The sequence below is a fragment of the Bison bison genome, unplaced genomic scaffold (genome assembly GCF_000754665.1).
Source record: "Bison bison bison isolate TAMUID 2011002044 unplaced genomic scaffold, Bison_UMD1.0 scf7180017864145, whole genome shotgun sequence".
Taxonomy (NCBI): Eukaryota; Metazoa; Chordata; class Mammalia; order Artiodactyla; family Bovidae; genus Bison; species Bison bison.
Genome location: NW_011494717.1, coordinates 6,073,808 through 6,094,877, shown reverse-complemented (window position 1 = coordinate 6,094,877; position 21,070 = coordinate 6,073,808). Strand labels below are relative to the sequence as shown.

The 21,070-nt window shown below is 52.5% G+C and overlaps 1 protein-coding gene across 1 annotated transcript in view; it reads right to left on the bottom strand.

The window, feature by feature from the left end:
• KLHL29 (kelch-like family member 29) overlaps window positions 1-21,070 on the bottom strand; it is a 335,635-nt gene that overhangs the window by 149,182 nt on the left and 165,383 nt on the right. The window lies entirely within an intron of this gene.

Here is a 21,070-nt window from a genome sequence, read left to right as displayed (position 1 = left end):
AACAAAGGGCAGCCCCGCCGGGATGCGAGGACAGCCACGGCCGTCAGTGCCCATTAAACATCTTCTCTGGGCGCAAAACCGTTAGCTCATTTCATATTCACAGCAAGCCCACAAAGCATGGATCATTAGCCCCATCACAGATGAGGAATAAATGATTTGTCCAGGATCACATGGCAGAAGTGTAGTCAATGAGATTTGAATCCAGTCATGGTTTAAAGTGATGCTTTCTGTTCGGTAGCATCACATTACCCTGGACGATGCAGACATGTGCCTGCTAATTATAACTAGGACTTTGTCCCCCCATCCTTGCTGTGAAAACAAGATCCTGTGGACCCCTCAGGCCCTGTTATCCTCAACCCTATGGTAAGGTGAAACAGCCATGTCAGGAGACTCAGTTTGTGGTGAACGAGGACCTTGACAACAGATCTCATTTGATCCTTAGAGTGGCCTGTGAGTTGGGAAGGTCATCCTCACTTTATGGGCCAGGGAACTCATTAAGAATAAGTGATTCCCTCAAGGTCCAAAAGCTAGAAGGTGAGAATGTGGCCAGGATCTCCGGCCTCCAGACCGTGACTCAGTGTAGGACTCAAGTCCAAGGTGTTAAGCTTTAGGGAGTTGAGAGTTTTCTTTTATAACCTGCGACTCAGTTGCTGGCACCAGAGTCCCCCGGGCTCCCCAGCCTCTGTGAACCAGACCGTCTCCATGCAGCTTTCCCGAATATCCGAACATAAGGCCCTCGGTGTTGTCATGGAGACCTAGACACACCAGATACCCCGAGGGCCTCCTGCATCATCAGGGATCGAATTTTGCTCAGCACGACCATGACTTGCCTGGCTCTGCACCAGTCACCCTCAGTCAGGAAGGATGTAAAGATACAGGAAAGGCTGTCCTAGTGGGCAAGGCCTCAGTGAGGCACATGCAGAGGGGAGAAGTTAGTGCTAGGGAGCCAGGGGCAGATTGAGCTGTTGTCTCCCTGCACATCCCTCCCCAGCTCTGCTCCCAGCTCAGGCATGACGTGGTTCTCTTTGATTCTTTTCCTTTCTCCACACACTTTCTGTCTAGGGTGTGAGCTCCTGGAGGTCAAGGACAGCTCCTGGCTCACTTTCCTAACCTGCCAGTCCAGCTCAGCTCGGGCTGGGGGCTCTGGAATTGCTGACTAGTAAATGGACCGCTTTATTTTACAAACTTACATTAAACCTGATACCACTCTGGTTCTTGCACAACCAGACCTAGGTGCCAGCTTCTAGTGCCACAGAGCCAGAGCCCAGGCCAACCCAGTCCAGGCTGTGACGGACAGGGCCCTGGTAGCAGCTGTCCCCTATCTTGGCATTGTCCCCTCTGCTGGATACTTGACCCCCCACAGCCTGGGCTAAGCCCGCAGGTCCACCTGAAGCAGAGATGACTGTCCTTGTTAAGTTGGATGGTGGGCTCACTTAATTTCATTGCTATGCTTCATAGCTTATACCATGCCACAAAAATTGTATTCAATAGTAACAAAAGTTGTTTTTTCATCTATTCAATAGTAACAGCATCAAAATAAAAATGAACCTCCCTTTGATTATCCTCACAAACTTTTCCAACTGATGTTCTCAGGAGAGCTGGCTATGCTTGGTTCTGATCATGGTCCCTGCTCCTGCTCTGTCATCTACTCCTGTGTGGCTCTGGTCACTCCTCTGGGGTCATTCTCACTGAGGTCAAGAAGGACCTATTTGTCCCATCCAATGGGAAGTTTATGCCCATGTCTTCCTTAACCCTCCTCCCCACCCTCCTTGGCACAGCCGACCTTCTGGAAAGCTCCTCTGTGCAGTCTCGGCGACATTACGTTCTCTCACTTTTCCTCCTTCCTCTACCACCCCTCCTCCTGTCTGTGCAGCAGGCTCCTCTTTCTTGGCTCATTTTCAAGGGCCCCTATTTCCTCTTTGTTTCCCACCCTCCGCCCTGTCCCTGGACGACCTCATTCAGCCATGTTTCCTGGAGCCTCCCTTGCCTTGCACCACGCCCCCCATCCTGCTGCCTGAAGGTACCTAAACATGGTTCATCCTTAAATCAGTGCATTGTTCTTTTGCCCAGACATGCATTCTCAGGAATTCCCTCTCAGAGAAAGCCATCTGCCTGTCCCCACGTCTGTCCCCGTACCTCCCAGCAGGGCTTTTGCGTCTGTTGCTCTAGTTGTTTCTCAAAATCTGCCTCCCTCCATCTGCACATCCACCCCAAATCATGCCTCCCACATACATTATCTCAAGCAGTCCGCTGTCCCCAGCTTCATCCTTCTTGTCCATCCTCCACCAACAGCCCTTGTGGCTTTTTTTAAAAAAACTTTGTTTATTTTATTATTACTGCCTTTTGAATCTTCTGCCGTGCCTTGTAGTGTGTGGGATCTTAGTTCCCCAACCAGAGACTGAAACCAAGTCCCCTGCTTTGGTGGTGTGCAGTCTCAACCACTGGACCGCCAGAGAAGTCCCTCCCTTATGGTTTTTTAAAGCACAGGTCTGGTCACCATCCTTTTCTCTCCTGCTTTAAATACTATCCTTCTGATAACGATCCAGACTCCTTAGGGTAGCCAGGGGATTCTTGAGCATCTGGGCTGGCTCTCTTTTTTGGCATCATCATTCATCATCATTCATTCATTAATGGGCTTCCCTGATAGCTCAGTTGGTAAAGAATCCACCTGCAATGCAGGAGACCCAGGTTCGATTCCTGGGTAGGGAAGATCCCTTGGAAAAGGGATAGGCTATACACTCAAGTATTCTGGCCTGGAGAATTCCATGGACTGTATAGTGGTTGCAAAGACTGAGTGACTTTCATTTTCACTTTTCATTCTTCCCATCCCGGGAATGAGGTGCTGTCATTCCAAACACATTACAGTTTCTGAAGGTATCTCGCCCTCTGCCTGTGGACAAGCCCACCCTGTTCCTCTGCCAGAACTGGCTTCCCCTGAATCTGGCTAAGTCCTGTGTGTCTGTTATGACCCAACTCAGCCATTGACTCTTCTCAGAGGTTGTATTAACCACTCCTTTCCCAAGATCAGGTGAGAGAGCTCCTCTGTCCCCCTGAACATCTGCACCCACCACCATTCCAGCATCCATGGATGGCTGTTGTACATTTGCTACCCTTGAGAGGAAACTCCAGGCTTTATTGTTTCTATAATCCCAGCACCTAGCAATGCCTGGCTTAGAAGAGTGTTCAGGAGATATTTGCTGGATAAATAAACACATGTTTATTTCTTCTTAATTGCTCAATGTTTAAGGAAGGGACAAACACATTTGTGCAAAAGGAGAACCTTAGACATAAAACCTTGAATCTTCCAGCTGGAAATTCCCTGAAGGCACTGGAGCTAGGAACGGTCCTTTCTAAGAAAGCAGACCTGGAGTCTCTGAGGACAGCTCTGAAAGGAGGATCTACATGTTCAGGGGCAGCTGAAACCCAGGGCCTAGACTCTGGTCTCCTGAGGTTCACCTGTCAGGGCAGGGCTCTTGCTAATTACCAGTGCCCTTGGGGTGACTGCCTCCCTAGGCTGGATCCTAAGTGGGGCAGACATGATGCTCCAAGTTTAAAACACAGTGTTCTCTTTCTGGCCATCCAGAAAGACCCCTGAATCCTCCCTCGTAGTTAACTTGGGATCATGCATCTGATTTCACGCAGACAGAATGAGTGGGGAAAGGATGAAGGCCATTTCCAGAACTCTCTCTAAAAACATCTGGTGTGACCCTCTGCTTGCCCTGGTGACCTCAGAGGCCACATCTCCCAGCCAGTGCCATTATCTGATGGAAGAGGGTTGCCCCCCCATTTCAACCCCAGTGCCAAACTCAGCACAACTGGTACATAAATCTTTATCTTTAAGGCCGTGAGATTGGCAGTTTATTTGTTACTAAGTCTAACCTGGCCTGATTGGCACTAAATCAGCCCCTACATTCCTACAGAACAACACAACCTCCCATATTGTCAAGGAACCATCTCCTTCCAGCTGCTGAGGATGGAGATCAGGAGGGCTGCCGTTCAGGTGGCCTGCAGCCCTGAGACAAGCCCAGAGCTGGCACAGCATGTTTGGGATCCAGTCACAGGGCCCTCCTGGGCCCCAACAACACCTCTGATGCCGATCACACCTCTCAGCTTGCTACCTTGGAGAAGAGGGGCCCCCGGACCACACTGTGGCTCTCTCCTCCTCACAGCCCTGGTGCCTGGCAGAAAAGCCAGCCCAGCAGCTGTGCCTCTGCCCATCCCCATCCTGCTGCGCATCCCTGTGAGTCTCCTGAAAACACCAGAGAGACGGACACTCAGGCAGCTGGAGGACCCACAGTCTGGTCTCGGCCTCGTTAAATGTATTCAAAACAAAGGTCAGCTATTTGCATGGCAGGTTTGGGCTCGACTTCATCCCTCAGTTTAATTTCCCCTTTCAAAACGGAATGAAAGGCGCATGCTGCCTGGTGTACCAGGGGTGAGACGGCAGAGGGCCAGCGCCAGAGGTGGCCGCGTCAGTATTTCCTGCTGGGCTGCGGCCTGTGGGCCCCCACGTGCATCTGGGGCTGGAGGAAGCGTTCGCCCGGGTGGGAGGAGGCCCCAGGCGCACGAGGCATTTCAGATGAACCTGGTCAAGCAGTTACAGACAAAGCATGCAGAGACGCTTCCTTGTCAAGGTGCACATCTGGCAGGCGGCCTGTGAACGGGCAGAGCCCGGCTCGGGGCCCGGGCACGAGAGAGGGGAGGGAGTCTGGCCACAATCAATCCCAGGTCCAGGGCTCTTAATCAGGGAGCAGGCTTGCCCCTGGGTGGGGTGACTGTGTGGCCAGCATCTTTTAAATTACACGCAAGTGTGAAGAAAGATCTCTAGGATCTAAAAAGTCTTAATTTGTGGGTGGGGGCAGGTTAGCCCGAGGTCCAGGGTAGAGACGTTTAGGGGGAGGTCCTGGGTTCAATCTGAAGAGTTTCCCAGGAGTGTTAATCACTCAGTCGTGTTCGACTCTTTGCAACCCATGGCTGTAGCCCACCAGGCTCCTCTGTCCATGGGATTCTCCAGGCAAGAATATTGGAGTGCATTGCCATACCCTCCTCCAGGAGATCCTAAGGGGCAGGTCCCAGGTTCAGTCTGAAGAGCCTCCCAGAGGTGGGGGTTTTACGTGGAAGGCTTGGCTGTGGCTGCTGGGGTGCTGGGAGGGCACCCACTCCTTCACTAGGGGCGTTGATCTCTGCACCATCCAGGGATACTGGGCTGGCAGAGACGACGGGAGGGGGATGGGGCCCCCAACTGGGGCGGGTGGAAGCCCATGTTTGCTTGCCTGAAGCCTCACACCTCCCAGTTCCCTAAAGGCATGCACCACCACCAGCTTGCATTGTAGCCCCTCGGGCAGACACTGGGTTTCCACTCTTTCAGAACCAGACCTAGATTCAGAGAGCCTGGGCCTGGCACACAACTGGGGAAGCTGGTCCCCGACCCTGGTTCCCAGTCCCTTCTCTCTGCACATGCCTCTCCTCCCCTGGGGAGAGTGAGGGGAGGGGAGGCCCTGCTTACAGAATCGCAGTGGAGGGGAAGAATGGGGTGAGCACATCACCCTGGGACACTCCAGAAGGGCCCAAGGGCTGCTGTGGATGCACAACCATTGGCCCTGCACCACCCCGCCCCCAAGCCCTGCCCCTACCTCCCTGTTCAAAGCCACACAGACTAGAGCTCAGTACACACAGGTAGACACCAAGCCTAAGGACAGAGCCCCCCAGCACCCTAAAGGGGGAGGAGGCCCACACTGACCGGCTCCAGGGAGAACAATGACCCTCCAGCCCAACTAACTCAGGGCTGAGATGAGCCCTCAAAATTATTACAGGGTCAGCCTGGTGTGCCTGTAGCATCCAAGCCCCGCTGTGAGGAAGACCTTCTTCCTTATCCAGGGCTCCTCCCCGGGAGACAGAGGAGGGTCTGTTCCTGCTGCCCCCTAACTCCTGAGGGATAAGGTGCTGGCTCCCATGATGACTCACTTGCTCACCAGAAAGGGTATGGGCTCCCCCAGCAGGGGCCTGGGCCCGGGACCTCCACACACACGCTCCACGCTTGGGCTCCCCTTCACCTGGAGTGAATGGAAGTCAGAAGTTGGCTTCCCTGCCTACTGGGCACTGGGGCCAAGCCCTCATTCTGGTCATCGCCACTGAGCACCAGGTGTGCCAGGATGCAGGCAACACCACCTTGTCCTGGGTCTCTTTCTCTTCCCTTGGAGTAGTCAGAGGAGGATTGCTAACTGGGATGAAAACAAAATGATGTAACTGCTCCAGCCCCTGACTTCCAGCTCCTGCCCCAAACCTCTGCCCCTTGACTGTCCCTAGAACCCTCATCTCCCAGCCTCTCTCCTTCTCTGCGCTCCTGATGCCCAAATGGAAAGTGTACTTTGGGCCTTCACTCTGCACCAAGCCTCGCTTGTCTTAGTTTTGCTGCAGCTACTGAAAGAAGTGATTCTGCCTGTCTGGAATTTGACCAAAAGTTTTAGGTGTTGTTTATTTTATTTTCTATGTCATGGTTGCATGCATGCGTGCTAAGTCCCTTCAGTCATGTCCGACTCTGGACTGTAGCCCACCAAGGCTCCTTCGTCCATGGGATTCTCCAGACAAGAACCCTGGAATGGGTTGGAGGATCAAACTGCTGCCCTCCACCAGGGGATCTTCCTGACCCAGGGATTGAACCCGCATCTCTTATGTCTTCTGCATTGGCAGGAGGGTTCTTTACCACTACTGCCACCCGGGAAGCCCCTGTTGTGGTTAGATTACCTTTATAATGATAGAAAAGGGAACGTCTTTACTTTAGAGTTGTATAAGAACCAGTCTGGTACTACGGAGCCTACCCATCCTTCCCCACTGGGAAATACGGGCTCCATCCCAGTCAGTGCCTGGCTTAAGTCTGGTTCAGATTCTGGAAAACATGCACAGAGCTGGAACATTTCATGCTCAACGCTCCAGTCAGACCCCAGGAGCTGGGCAGGCCCCAGGTGTTCGGCACCTCTCAGACCCTGTCTCACCAACTCGCCATTGAGCTTCTGGGTTCCAGGGTCTCCTTGCAAATGGTCCACACTCTTTGTTCTGTTTGGAGAAGCCACACCCCACTAGCTACCTGAGTTTGAATGCTGGCCCTGCCCCTCTCTGCTCTGCTAGCTCAGCCCCATGTGACTACTCCAGGACTCGTCCTGGGGCCCCGGGACAATGGAAAGAGAGCCAGCCAAGTGAGGTGTCAAGAGGGTTGTGTTTGAACCCCAGCACCACTTCTTGGGCTTCCCTGATAGCTCAGTTGGTTAAGAACCACCTGCAATGCAGGAGACCCCGGTTTGATTCCTGGGTAGGGAAGATCCACTGGAGAACGGATAGCCTACCCACTCCAATATTCTTGGGCTTCTCTTGTGGCTCAGCTGGTAAAGAATCTGCCTGCAATGTGGGAGACCTGGGTTTGGTCCCAGGGTTGGGAAGATCCGCTGGAGAAGGGAAAGGCTACCCACTCCAGTATCCTGGCCTGGAGAATTCCATGGAGTGTATAGTCCATGGGGTTGCAAAGAGTCAGATATGACTGAGCAACTTTCACTTCACCACCCCTCACGAGCCCCAGGAACTCAGGGATGCTGTGGGTTATTCATCTGGAAAGCAGCAATGGACAGCTCTGCCTGCCCCCAGGGCCACTGTTAGCACCAAACTGTAAACCTCGTGAGCCCTCTGTGTGCGAGAAAGAGCCCCATCCCTGGATAATGACCAGATCTGAGTTACAGGGAGGACAAGGATAGCCCCCCAAGGTCAACAGGAAGCAGGCAGGTTTCCAGGATGATGATGATGAAGGAGGCGGCTGTGAACTAGGAAGCTGTGTGGGTCTGTGTCTCATGGACTCCCTGAGACCCCCTGTGCTGGGTGGCTGGGACCTTGCGGGGTGCTCTGTCACTCAGGGCCACTGTGGACACCTCACCGTGGTGGAAGGAAGGTCATTTTCAGCAGAATGTCTGTGTTCAAGGGGATCTCCTATCACAAACCCCAGAGCCTGCCCTGATGGACGGGCTTCTGCTGCAGCTCAGGGCACCATGACAGACACAGGTCCAGGGCCCAAGGGTGGCCTGGAGGGGGGGACCAGAGGATACCAGGTTCAGGTTCAGCCCTGCTGGCCGGGCCGTGTCTCCATAATTCGGTGTCATGTCTGCTTGCTGGATACCAGAGCAGCGTCTTGTCCCACAGACTTGCCTCGACATGAATAATTCATGAATAAATAATCAATCATTGTGAATGTCACAGTGCTTTGCTTTGTGTTGTCCATGCGGGACTGGGGCCCAGGGGCCACTGTCGAGGAGCCCACGGCACCGGCCCCTGAGACTCCTGTGCTCGCCGACCTGTGCTTTGTGCACCCCCAAACTCACGGCAGGACAGTGGTGCTCTGTGTCCTGGGATGTGCTCTGTGTCCCCAACTGTTGACACACCTGGTGTGCACACTGGCCCCAAGATCACAGGTGACTAATGACCCTTCCCTCCTTCCTATCATTAAGGCATGCAGAGGAGTGGGCGCCGGCTGTGAGGGCCCGAAGGCACGATTAATCCACAGGACGGTGGGGAGCCCGCGCTGCCTCCAGACAGGGGGCTGAAGAATGAGCCGCGGCCCGTCCAGCTCGATCGGAAAATGTATGATTGCCTCGTTTGGGGGAGACGTGCTGCCAAGTCGGTTGGAACAGTCCCTGCCCATCTTTCTTATTTTCGTTTCCCTCTCTGCATCTTTAGTGTTTCTTCTGGAGCAAAATAATAAACGGCAGCCGGAACACCATCTTGGCAAATGCAGCACAAAGGAATTCTCTGGGTGCTTCTGGGGAAGCCGGCCTGGTCCTGTAACTTGGCACCAATGTCAGCAGGAGCTGGGGATGCCGCTGGGAAATGCCTCCCTGGGGGTGCCTCGGCTCCCAGGACCCCCTGTCTCCACCAGAGCCCCACCGACTCAGACAACTTGGTTCTGGTTGAGTCTGGGGGGCTGGGCCCACTCCAGCCCTCCTGCAGGAGGCCTCCTCCAACCAGCCCTCCCTTCTCCGAGCTCACAGAGGCCGGCTGACGACCCAGGAATGGGCTGGCACATTCTACTCCCCCGTGAATGCCGCTCCTATGAGGGTGTGCTCCCTAATGACAGGGCCCCCTCTGTTTCCTCCATGGAACTGACTGGGCACAGCTGCCTGGGTCTGAGTGCTGGGCCTGGCCCTCCTCTGCTCTGCCAGCTCAGCTTCTGGTGATTGCTCCAGGACTCATCCCCAGTGAGGAGTCAAGAGGTTTGCGTTTGAATCCTGGCCACTACTCTGCAGGCTAGGCACCCAGAGATAGAGGACAGGAAACACTCCCAGATCAAGGCAGCAAGCCCTTTCCAGCTCAGAACACATTCTGAGGCGAGACAGGTGCCCAGGGTGAAAAATGTGAAGAGGCCACCATCTCAGGTCTGATCTTGAAAGCGTGGCCTCCTCATGGCTTTTCCAGCCCACGCCCTGCTCCTGGGGATGCAGTATTCCTTAGCAGAGGCAGGTGTTTATCACTTCAAGCGGACATAAGATGTGCCAGTTGTGGGGCCAGACCAGACCCAGGGCTCTGTTTCAAATCCTCTGACCAGCTCAAAAGCCAAGCAGCTCTGGAACATCCCCAGGCTAATGCCAGTCTTTCCCTGTTCTCAGCCACAGGACTGACCTGGGTATGGTTTTATGATTAGGTCCTTTCCTTTCAAACACCAAGGCCGCAGAGAACTGAGCACAGACATTGCTGTCACGTTTCACCCCTGCTGTGAAAGGGAATTTTCCTTCCACCTGCCTTGTCCAGCCAGGAGGGATCACCACTCTCCTATCTATACCCCCTACTCCCAGCCATCACTGGTCACTCAGCAGGGCAAGTGTGATGATTGCCCAGCCCTGGTGCCAGGCTTGGGGTGGCTTGTCCCAGCATTGCTGCTTAGCTGCTGGCAGCTTCAGGGTCTGGACCCAACTGAGCAGCCTCTACCAGACCCTTGAGCCTGGGGGGAGAGAGGCGTCGGGGATGCGACAGCTTACATTGGAAACCAGGGCAGTGACGTCTTAACCTAGGGGGCATCAAGCTCTGTAACAGAAGGCTTGAGGGTGTCATCTTTACCTCTAAAGGAAGACAGCGACTTTTTCCCACTGCCAGTTAAACCTGCCTGCTTTTCCTAGGTCTTAGCTCATCCAAAAACTTTGAGGGAGACACAATCTGGCAGATTCCAGCCCAGTGGGTGGATTGCTCAGAGCAGGGCAGGGAGGGAGCCCCTGCATTAAAGGTCCAGCGGTGGTCACGGCAACAACAGCATGGCTTTCTAGGGCTGCAGTGCCTTCTGCGGATGTGCTGGCACTGGCTTTTGTAAGTGGGGAAAATGAAAAGGAGAGGATGGAGATGAGGGCTTGGGTGGTGGCCTAAGCACCGCTACCCAAGGGCAGCTTGTATGTCTGTGGTGTTGGCACCACCTTGGGGCTTGTAGATTGCAGAATCCCAGGCTTGCCCCAGCACCACTGAGTCAGAATCTACTGTTTTCACAAGATCCCTCAGGAGGACTTGAACGCAGGTAGAGCTTGAGACTGGAGAAGGCAATGGCACCCCACTCCAGTACTCTTGCCTGGAAAATCTCATGGATGGAGGAGCCTGGTGGGCTGCCGTCTATGGGGTCTCACAGTCGGACATGACTAAAGCGACTTAGCAGCAACAGCAGCAGAGCTTGAGACACGTCAGCCTAAGATCAGCTGTTAGCAGGATCAGCGTCGGCCCGAGGACCCCGGCATTCTGATGCTCCTACAGTGCTTGCCAGTGCTGTGATCACCCTGGACGGCCCTGGGGGGTGGGGCAAAGGTGTTTGGAGAAAATCCATATTCCATAATTACAGGGCTTTCTGAATGCTAAGCGGCTTTAATTGTGTCCAACTCTTTGCAACCCCATGACGGTAGCCTGCCAGGCTCCTCTGTCCCTGGGATTCTCTAGGCAAGAATACTGGAGTGGGTTGCCATTTCCTCCTCCAGAGGATCTTCCGGACCCAGGGATCGAACTCATATCTCTTAGTCACCTGCATTGGCAGGCAGATTATTAACCACGAATGCCACCTGGGAAGCTTAATACACGACCTAAAAAGACAAATGTCTCAAAATGCTTTTGTGATGATAGATTTCCAGAAAAAATGCCACTGATTCCTTTTCTGGGCACAATTTCTGGTGCAAAAAGCAATCTCCCTTCCTCGGAAAGGTGGTATCTAGCATATGCGTTAGAGGAACGATAAACGATATTAAAAGAACAAGGCTCCCATTTCTGTCCCTGCTCGTGTGCACCTTTGCTTTGAGACATTTTGGCTGTTTTGATGCAGTAATTTTTTTTTTTTTTTTTTGAAAAGGCGCACATGATTCAGAGACTTTTCTCATGGGACTAATTGACTAGGCATTTGTGCTATTGCTCTTGGTGTAAATCATTATAATGGTGATAATGAAAAATAAAAAAGATATTGGAAATGACAGTTGGCAGCATAATATCAGCATAAACGGAGGGAAGAAGGGAGGCGTGTATAAGTTAGGGGCTCATAAACATTAGGATTGACGAGGCAGCTGTGGCAGCGGGTATGGTTTGATGTCCTAGAGGACCATTACCCAGACAAGTAACCATCTCTGGTTCCTTCTGACTTCCTGCGCTGGGTGGCTCCACTGAGAAGGGCAACACCACGGTCTGGAGCCTGCTTTCCCACCATCCTGCAGACACACACTCGCAGACTTGGGAGCTAGACTTCACAGTTACCTCCCTTCTCCAAGCGGGCCTCCCGCTCTCTCGCAGACTGCCTCTGGCACGCCTCATTATTCCGAATCTTGCAGAACTGACTAATTCGACGAGATCTCTCTTCACAGCAAATGGTGTTCATCAGTGACCCAAGTTGATGGATGAATCCTCCTCGGTGCCTGGAGCCAGACCAGCAGCTAGAGTTGCACAGAAGAAAGACGAATACGCGCTCTCTATTTGGCTGCCAAAAATCCTCTTGCAATTTGCTTTCTTCTAGACAAGAGTCTATTCAAAAGTCTATTTGGAAACATTAGGGAACGGCCGTCACATGGCCGGCAGATCATACTGCCTGTGACAGGATATTATCTTCCTTGGGAGAGACTCGACTGCTTTTTTATTTCAGTGAGTAAGTAGTGTCTGGGCTGATGGCTGCAGAATTGCTCCGAGGGCTGGGGACATTAAAATCCCTGTCCAGAGTGAATATACAACCAACAGCCACTTCAGCGGCAGGATTTGTGGCGCCTTCACCGGTGTTGGCATGAGCCTGCTGCTCTCTTGTCTCCATCTCCGGGGGAGGGCTCTTCTTTATCCAGAACCCCTCCCTGGGAAATTAAGAGGCAGCTGGCTTCCTCTTCTGGGGCTCCATCATGGGTCAGGGCTCTGCCCCCACTTTCCCTCCCAAGCAACCCCCTGGGCATGCCCTGGATGCACACTTGTCCTGACCTTTCCTTGTCAGGTCATACCAAAAGTACTAACTGCCTCTGACACCATAATGCATGACTCGGTGCAAGATCTGAAACCAGGCGGGGATGGGGCAAGGTTCTGGCTTTGGGGGAAAGTAGTGCTGGCAAGAGAAAAGCACACAGTAAAGATATATTACAATGGCCAAAGTGTTTGTTTGGGCTTCTCGTAAGATCTTATGGAGCCCCTGAACGAACTCTTGAGAGTCCCATGGACTGCAAGGAGATACAACCAGTCCATCTTAAAGGAAATCAGTCCTGAATATTCATTGGAAGGACTGATGTTGAAGCTGAAACTCCAATACTTTGGCCACCTGATGCGAAAAGCTGATTCATTTGAAAAGACCCCGATGCTGGGAAAGATAGAAGGCGGGAGGAGAAGGGGATGACAGAGGATGAGATGCCATCATCGGTTGGATGGCATCACCAACTCAATGGACATGAGTTTGAGTAAACTCTGGGAATTGTTGATGGACAGGGAAGCCTGGAGTGCTGCAGTCCATGGGGTTGCAAAGAATCAGACACGACTGAGCGACTGAACTGAACGAACTTTACGGCTATCCCAGTAGGGAGACACAAGCACCCCTGGGCTCAGGGGATGGAGGCAGTGGCTGTTCTGGGCTGGAGCTGGCAGGGTGGGTCTGGGTGGCCCTGGAGCCCAGGGGAGCCCAGCTTCCTGGGGCTTCATTCATTTCAGAGGACAGACTGTGTTTAAACAAGGACAGTGAGGAAGGGTGTGTGGGAGAGGAAAGAAATGCCAAGGATGGAGTCGCAGCTCTGTCCGCCATGCATCCGATCCGCTAAGCTCACCCCAGACGTGGGCTATAACAACCTCTCTCCCATGGAGAGAGGTTCCTAAACGGTCTTTGCCTTGGCTTTGGGAGTTGAGGGCCTGCACTGGTCACTGGGGTTTTCTCCATGATCAGCGTTGGGGAGGGGAGAAGTGTTTTGGGTCACTTGGAAGAGACTTTTGTCCCCGGGTCCTGCCACTGACCCTTGGTGTTGGCCACTCTCCTGCTCACCTCTCCCCAAGGGTGTGACTCACCTTAGCCCTCAGAGCCTCCTCTGCCTGTTTTGGGAGCTGCTGTCCTACGTGTGGACTTCCCAGGTGGCCTAGTGATAAAGAACCCGCCTGCCAGTGCAGGAGACATAAGAGGCAGGGGTTCGATCCCTAGGTCGGGAAGATCCCCTGGAGGAGGGCATGCAACCCACTGCAGTCTTCTTGCCTAGAGAATCCCATGGACAGAGGAGCCTGGTGGGCCACAGTCCATGGGGCTGCAGAGTCAGACATGACTGAGCACATCTATCTTGATGCACCTGCTTCAGATTTTCACTCTTTATTCTATGTCTGTATTTTTAATTTAATTTAATTAAAAAGGAAAAAACCTACCCAGACCAGAGGGCAGCCTGTTGCGAGGTTGTGTGTTTTATCACCACCCGAGCATGCAAACGAGGCAGGCTCTGTTGACAAGTTCACATCTCCAGTGCAGAGCTGGCTGTTTGAACAGCTTGTGTGCAGTAATTGAAACATGGATTTTTTTGTTGCCTTTCTGTTTATTTTTAGATTAACCAAGCAGGGACACTTGGCTTCTAGGCTGTCACTTCCACCCCGTCGGGCAGCCTGGGACCCTTGGCCCCATGCCCCCCAGCAGCAAAGACCACCATGTTCCCTCACCCTCCCTTGGGTTTGTCCCATGTCTAACTCTGGGTTTGACCTTCACAGTGACCCTCAGGGCACAAGGCTGAGAAGCTGATGGATGCAGGCTGTCTGTTGGCTGTTCCTTAACCCCCAGGTCCCTGAAGACTGTATCCCTACAATGTTGGACTCTCACAGTCACTCTGGGTCAGCCACCCCCTTGGACAATGGTGTTACCTGAGGATAGAGTGTCAGGGCAGAGATGGAACTGTAATCCAGTCCTGCCATTCCTTGGGCAAGGTGGCTCCAATGAGGGAAGGGTTACAGACTCAGAGAGGAGTCTCTGAAGAGTCTCTCAGGGTTTAGTTTTCTATTTGGGCTACTTAAAAAAATGATGTTTGCATCCACCTAGCTAGGTGAGTTAGGCTACGATAATAAACAGCCCCCAGTCTCAGTGGTTTGTGGTCTTCCTTGGTGGCTCAGTAGGTAAAGAGTCTGCCTGCAATGTGGGAGACCCGCGTTCAATCCCTGGGTCAGGAAGATCCCCTGGAGAAGGGAGTGGTAACTCACTCCACTATTCTTATCTGGAGAAATCCATGGACAGAAGAGCCTGGTGGGCTATCGTCCATGGGGTCACAAAGAGTCGGACATGACTTGAATGTACTTAACAGTCAGTCTCAGTGGTTTAACTACAATTACGAGCCTTTCATTCATACCACCTGTTCACCACTGGTCACTTGGGGACCTTGCTCCGTGTCTTTCTTCTTCAAGACACAGGTAGAGTGCTGCCCCTCGCCTGGGCACTGCTGGCCATGGTTGCAGAGCAAAAGAGCGTTTGGGGGATCACACACACTGATTCTTAAAACTGTCCCTTAGAAGGGACACGTGTCCTTCCTGTTCTCATGTTATTGGCCAAAGCAAGCCACATGGCCATGTCTAACTTTAAGCAGGTAGAGGAGTGCCATCTATTACGTACTTAGTAGAAGACCTGGTTTTGAGGAAAAGAGAGCCAAGGAGGTGTGTGTGTGTGTGTCTCTGTGTGTGTGTGTCTGTGTGTGTGCTTATAGATTGCCTGGGCTAAGCTAAGTTTTCCTCCTCTGAACCCTGCAGCATCCCTGAATCCCTCCATCTTACCAAGAGCCACATTTGCTTCACACGCTATGATTTTTGTCTTCCCATCCCAGGAGACTGGCAGCTCCCTGAGTGCAAAGCCTGCCTCCTCCTCATCTCACTGACCCAGGCAGCCTCCCCGTGGGCTGGGTGCAACAGACGGACTCACTGATGTTTACTGGGCTGAACTGTCTCAAGGGCTGTGTTCTGAGCAAAGAGGACATGAAATTGACAAGGGTCCTGAGACCACTTTGTTCTTCCAATGGTGTATCCCCACTGCATGGCACGAGGCCTTACTCTGTGCCACCTCTTCCCATAAGACTTCCTGGGTCATCCAGGTGGCATGGGTAGTGCTCTGGGATTCCCCCTACACTCAGCACTGCTCTTATTACAGATTTTGCAAAATGATAGTTGTGTAAAAGGCTGACTAAACAGGCTGAACTCAGTGGGATATCAGCAGCAAACAGATGATTTTTTCTCCCACTACTTCCCTTCAAATCTACCCTGTTGAACCCAAACAGCTTTTTTTTTTTTTTCTTTTTTGATCACTTTTGGGAGCTACTTCTATTATTATTACTATTGCTGCAGATACTTCTACTACTGAGAACTATTGCTTACTGAGCATCAGGGCTGCATGCATCAGCTCTCTTAAACCTCTGAGGAGGGTACATTTACTAAACTGAAGCATGGAGAGGTTCATGTAGGGTGTGTGGTCACCGACCTAGTCATGGGCAAGGTCAGCTCTAAAAACAATCTTATCCTTATTTTCTTCTTGGCCACCTAACGCAAAAAGTCAACTCATTGGAAAAGGCCCTGATGCTGGGAATGGTTGAAGGCTGGAGGAGAAAAGGGACCACAGAGGATGAGATGGTAGGATGGCATCACCAACTCCATAGACATGAGCTTGAGCAAACTCCAAGAGATGGTGAAGGACGGGGAAGGCTGGCATGCTGTAGTCCATGGGGTCACAAAGAGTTGGAAATGATTTAGTGGCTGAACAACAACAACAGAAGCTTCCCCTTTGCCAAGTTTGATCTCTTACTGGAACCTTGATCTCATGCCCAGTTCCAAGTTTCTCCCCTGGGCCTAGTCCCCACTCACCCAGTCTCAGGATTCAGTAATAGGAGTGGGGGTGGGGGGTGGGCATGTGACACTCCCCAGGTACTGCCTCTTTGTCACTCACTAACTGCTGCTCCTGGCTTCCCCAGAGTGCCCAGGACAAAGGCTGAGACAAAGGCATGGCGTGGCCAGAGCATGGCAAGCCTGCGGAGGTGGCTTCTTGAGGGGCAGAGACCCAGTGGGCACTGTTGTGCATTCTTTGGCAGGAGTAAACTGGATGATCTGACTGTACTCAGCGAGGTGCCTGAAGAGCTCTGCTGGCTCACCCACTGCTGGGCTGTCCTCCTGGGTGGGCTCTCCCAGGATGGCTCAAGCCTGACTCCCTCATGCAGTGTCCACCTGGAGAGCATGGCCATGAGATTACCCTGACCGGCCACCTCTGGTCTTGCAGAGTCAGGCATGGTGCTGGTGCCTGGTCACATTCTCCCAAATGCCCCAGGCTCAGGGCGGTGCCAGGTCGCATGAAGGAAAGGCTCGGGCTGACAGCTGGTGGGGATGTCTCCCCAGGAGTGGAGGAACATCTTCATCACTCCTCCCTTGGATAACGCTCTTCTCGGGAAGGATGTTCCCTTCCTGAGAAAAGTCATCACAAGGCTTTTCTAACTTCTGGGCTGGGGGAGGTGGAGGTGATCCTGGGGCTACCCAACTCCTCTTTCAATGTGTGGTCCTAAGTACCTTTCATGCTCAGCTTTATGCCTCATCTGAGACTCCAAGATAACAGGAACTGTCAAATTGAACATCCTACAATAACTGATTCAGTTGTTCTCCAGCTCAGTTCTTGTCTCCAAAGGGAAGTCTTCCTCATGACGCCAGGTTTCTCTGAGGGCTCACCCTTTGGCCTTGCTTCCTTCCAACCCTCCTTCTGCAGGATCCCCTGTGCCTGGTCAACATATTGAGCTCTGAAAACTTAGTTATCTGCCACATCCCATCAGCAGCCTGGGTGGAAGGCCTACTTACACCCATTAGTCACATCCTTTGCTGCCAGTCACATCTGCGCAGACCCCAGCTGCATAGGGCTCAGTCCCAGGGTTTACTGAGGGCAAAAGATGGGCATCCTGAGGACAACTGGGGACAACAGGGTCAGGGCCACTGAATGGAGCTGTCTGGGGGCCAGATCTCAGCTGCAGCAGCCCCAGGAGAGGCAGTGAGATGACCATCTGGCCCTGGCTCTGCCCAGCCCAGTCTGCAGGCACAAGCAGTCTATTTACAGAGGGCTGGCTGCAGTGGCACCCAGGGTGGGGCGGATACTCCACTGTCTGGAGTTCAACAAAGGATGCTGTAGAGGTCTGGGCTTGGATGGGGAAGGGGCAGGGGCGGGGAGATTATTTTGCCTGAGGTTGGGGGAACTCTGGTGTCAGATACCAGCCTGGCACCATCAGAATGGACTTCTGGGGCTAGAATAAAAGCAGCTCAGTATTGCTCATGCCAGAAAAGAGGACTGACCTGGCACCCATTCCCTGGCTGCCCAGAAAATGACCTACGCCCAGAAGTGTGATCACCTGAGGCTGCCACCCACTGGAAGTGCCTGGTAACTCACACCGTGAAGCAGAGACAGATGGCAACACCCCTGGTTCTTTCCTGGGGATCACTCTCCACACCTCTGAGCCTCTGTTAGGGACCTCTTGACCTGGGGACCCCTCTCTGCTGCTGAGCCTTCCTCACCCAGCTGCAAGGAGATAGCAGGGTGGAGTGACAAGGAGCATTGATTGAGCTCCTGCAGCATGACTGTCACTCTGCAAGCCATTTTAGCCGAGTCCTAGCACTGCCTTTGTTTTGGGGAGGCGGAAACAGATATTAGGTGGTTTGCTCAGGGCCACAAAGGGAGGAAGTGATGCCAAGATAAAGGTCTCGTATTTGGCTTTGAGGCTGGTGCTCTCTCCACATCCCCTCACTTCTGGACTCACTTTCCCTGCCAGCCTGGTCCTGCAGACCCTCTGCCTCAAACTCACGATACTTCTTCTCTGTCCAGCTCCCTTGATTGACAGCCATGGGCCACCCTGACCCCACCCACTTCTTCCCATCTCCATCCTGGCCGCCCTGGGCTGAGCCACTGTCGTCTTTCACCTGGGTTTCGGCCCGACCCTCCTAGCTCAGCTGTCTCCTTTGCCTCTTGCTTCATTCAGCGTATCCTCCATACAGCTGCCAGAGTGATCTTGACGAAACCCAAGCCAGACCATCTTTCTCTTCTGCTCAAGTTCCTGCAGTGGTCTGCATCTTACCCTGAGAAAAAGTCAGACCTTTATAAGGTCTGTGAAGCCTGAGGTCCACTTCCTTCTTTTACTTTATCTTCCTCCCCACCGTACCCCGCATGGCTCTGCTCCAGGGCCCTGGCCTCCTTCCTGCTCTTCCAGCACCTTAGCCCCTGCCTGCCCCAGGATCTTTGCACTTGCTACCTCTTGCCCACTAACCCCATTGTCAGGGCTCTGCTTCCCTTCTGGTCTCTTCTTAAATATTACCTTCTCTGTGAGACTTTCTCTAACCATCTTATTTTAACTCACCAAGCTCTTTCCCTGTTTTATTTTTCGATAGCTCTTATTGATTTCTTTTAGACTACATAATTTACTTAGATTTCTCTGTCTCCTCCACGTTGGAATATAAGTTCTATAAAGGCAGTGCCTTACAAATGTCGATTCATTTTTTAAAAAATTTATTTTCAATTGGAGGATAATTGCTTTACAATGTGTTAGTTTCTGCTGCACACTAACGTGAATCAGCCATAAGTATACGTAAGTCCCCTCCCTCCCACCCCTCAAGGTTGTCCTGTGAGAACACTGGTTGGGCTCCCTGTATTATACAGCAATTTCCCACTAGCTATCTATTTAATCTATGGTAGCACGTATGTTTCAATGCTACTCTCTCAGTTGAGCCCACCCTCTCCTTTTCCCTCTGTGTCCACAAGCCTGTTGTCCATGGCTGTGTCTCTATTCCTGCCTTGCGAATAGGTTCCTCAGTACCATTTTTCTAGATTCCATATATATGTATACAATATTTGTTTTTCTCTTTCTGACGGAATTCACTCTGTATAATAGGCTCTAGGTCTATTCATTCACCTCACTAGAACTGACAAACACTGATTCATTTAATCCACGTAGCAATCAGTTATAATGATGGCCATTACCCTTTTCCAGGTGAGGAAGCAGGGACACAGACAGGACAAGCAATGTGCCCAGTCACCCAGCTGGGAAGTTGCAGAGGCAGGATTCAAACCCAGGCAGTGCGACTCTCAGCCACCAAGCCCCTCTAACCAGCTTATTCACTGCTGGGTCTTGGCTCAGATGTTGCCCTAGCCTCTTTGTAGGTGCTTTGTAAAGAATGAGTCCATGAATGAATGAACACCGAAATTCCATGAAGGAGTGGCTCCCACGGGCAAAGTGATCCCAAATGGGGGACCCCTGTTGTTGCCTCCTATGCTGCCCCACCCACCTGGCTCCCACTCCCGATGGGGGCTACGGCGGTCAAGGTTAGTGAAGGGAACAAATCTGCCCTCATCTTAAAGGTGCTTCCTTCTGCCCATGGCTGCCAGGAAAGATCAGATTTGTGGTCAAGACACGCACGTGGCACAGCTTGGGTCCCATGCCTCTCCCCTGTCCGGTGCCCTCCACAGGTCCCTGGAGAACCTACTGGTGGGGCCTGGGGGGGGGCTCCCATCTTGACAGCAGGGTGGGTCTACTGGAGGGGCTCCTAGCCCCTAGCATCCTGTCATAAGGCACTGGCTCTAGGCGCACTGGTCAGGAACAGCCAGAGCTCCCCGGGGACAGGCACATCCACAAAGCAATTCCTTTGAGGAAAATTACTCAGGCAGCCATTTATTAAAACACAACTGCTCCCGAGGAGGCCTTTCGGCTGTGGAAATACCAAATAGCTTTGAAGCACCAGCCGTCCCTGAAACCAAGGAAGCAGGCTTCTAGGCACTATCTGACTTTTAATCTGCCTGCTCTTTCCCCATCTGGAAGGTCTAATGAAATGTTACACCGCAAGGAAACAAGGAAATAAGCAGCTGCAGAGGTGAGGGACACACACTTAATTTCTTGCCTGGGTCTGCTATTTGCATAAGCCTCAGGGAATAACCTGTAGAGGAAAGAGAAGGAAAATAACAAGATCTCTGCGTCTCCTGGGCCAGGCCCTGTGCTTGGAGAGCTGTGACTTCTCATGTTTAACCCTCGCGGGCAGCCCTGAGAGAAACACTTTACTGCTGTCTCTCTGGCAGAGGCCACTGGTGCGCCCCATATCTGTGACCCCCTCTTTATTGGGGTTCACAGTGGGACAACACCGCCTGTTCCTGCATGATTCTACTTGCGGCTTCAGAGTGATTTGGGTCCCCCACAGAACTACGTGGTTATGAGCTGGACTGCCTTCTTCTCTCCTTGTCCCTGTCCTTATCAGGGCAGGATAAGGACCCAGAGTCAGAGACGCACCATGGATGGAGCCTGGGTTCCTGTCGGGGTCACCAAGCAGAGCTTCTTCCTGGAGATCCAATCCAACATGACCAAGAGAGAAAGAAGCGTCTATGGGATTAAGCCACTACGATGTGGGGGCTGTGTGGGTCATCAGCCTGTCCTAATGCAATCTTAACTTTACAGGTGAGGAAACAAAGGCTCAGAGAATTGAAAGAGACTTGCCCCAGGTTCCCAAGAGCCTGGATCCAGCCAAGGAGGAGCTGTTAATTAGTCTGGTGCATACACGCTAAGTCGCTTCAGTTGTGTCCAACTCTTTGTGACCCCAGGGACTGTAGACCACCAGGTTC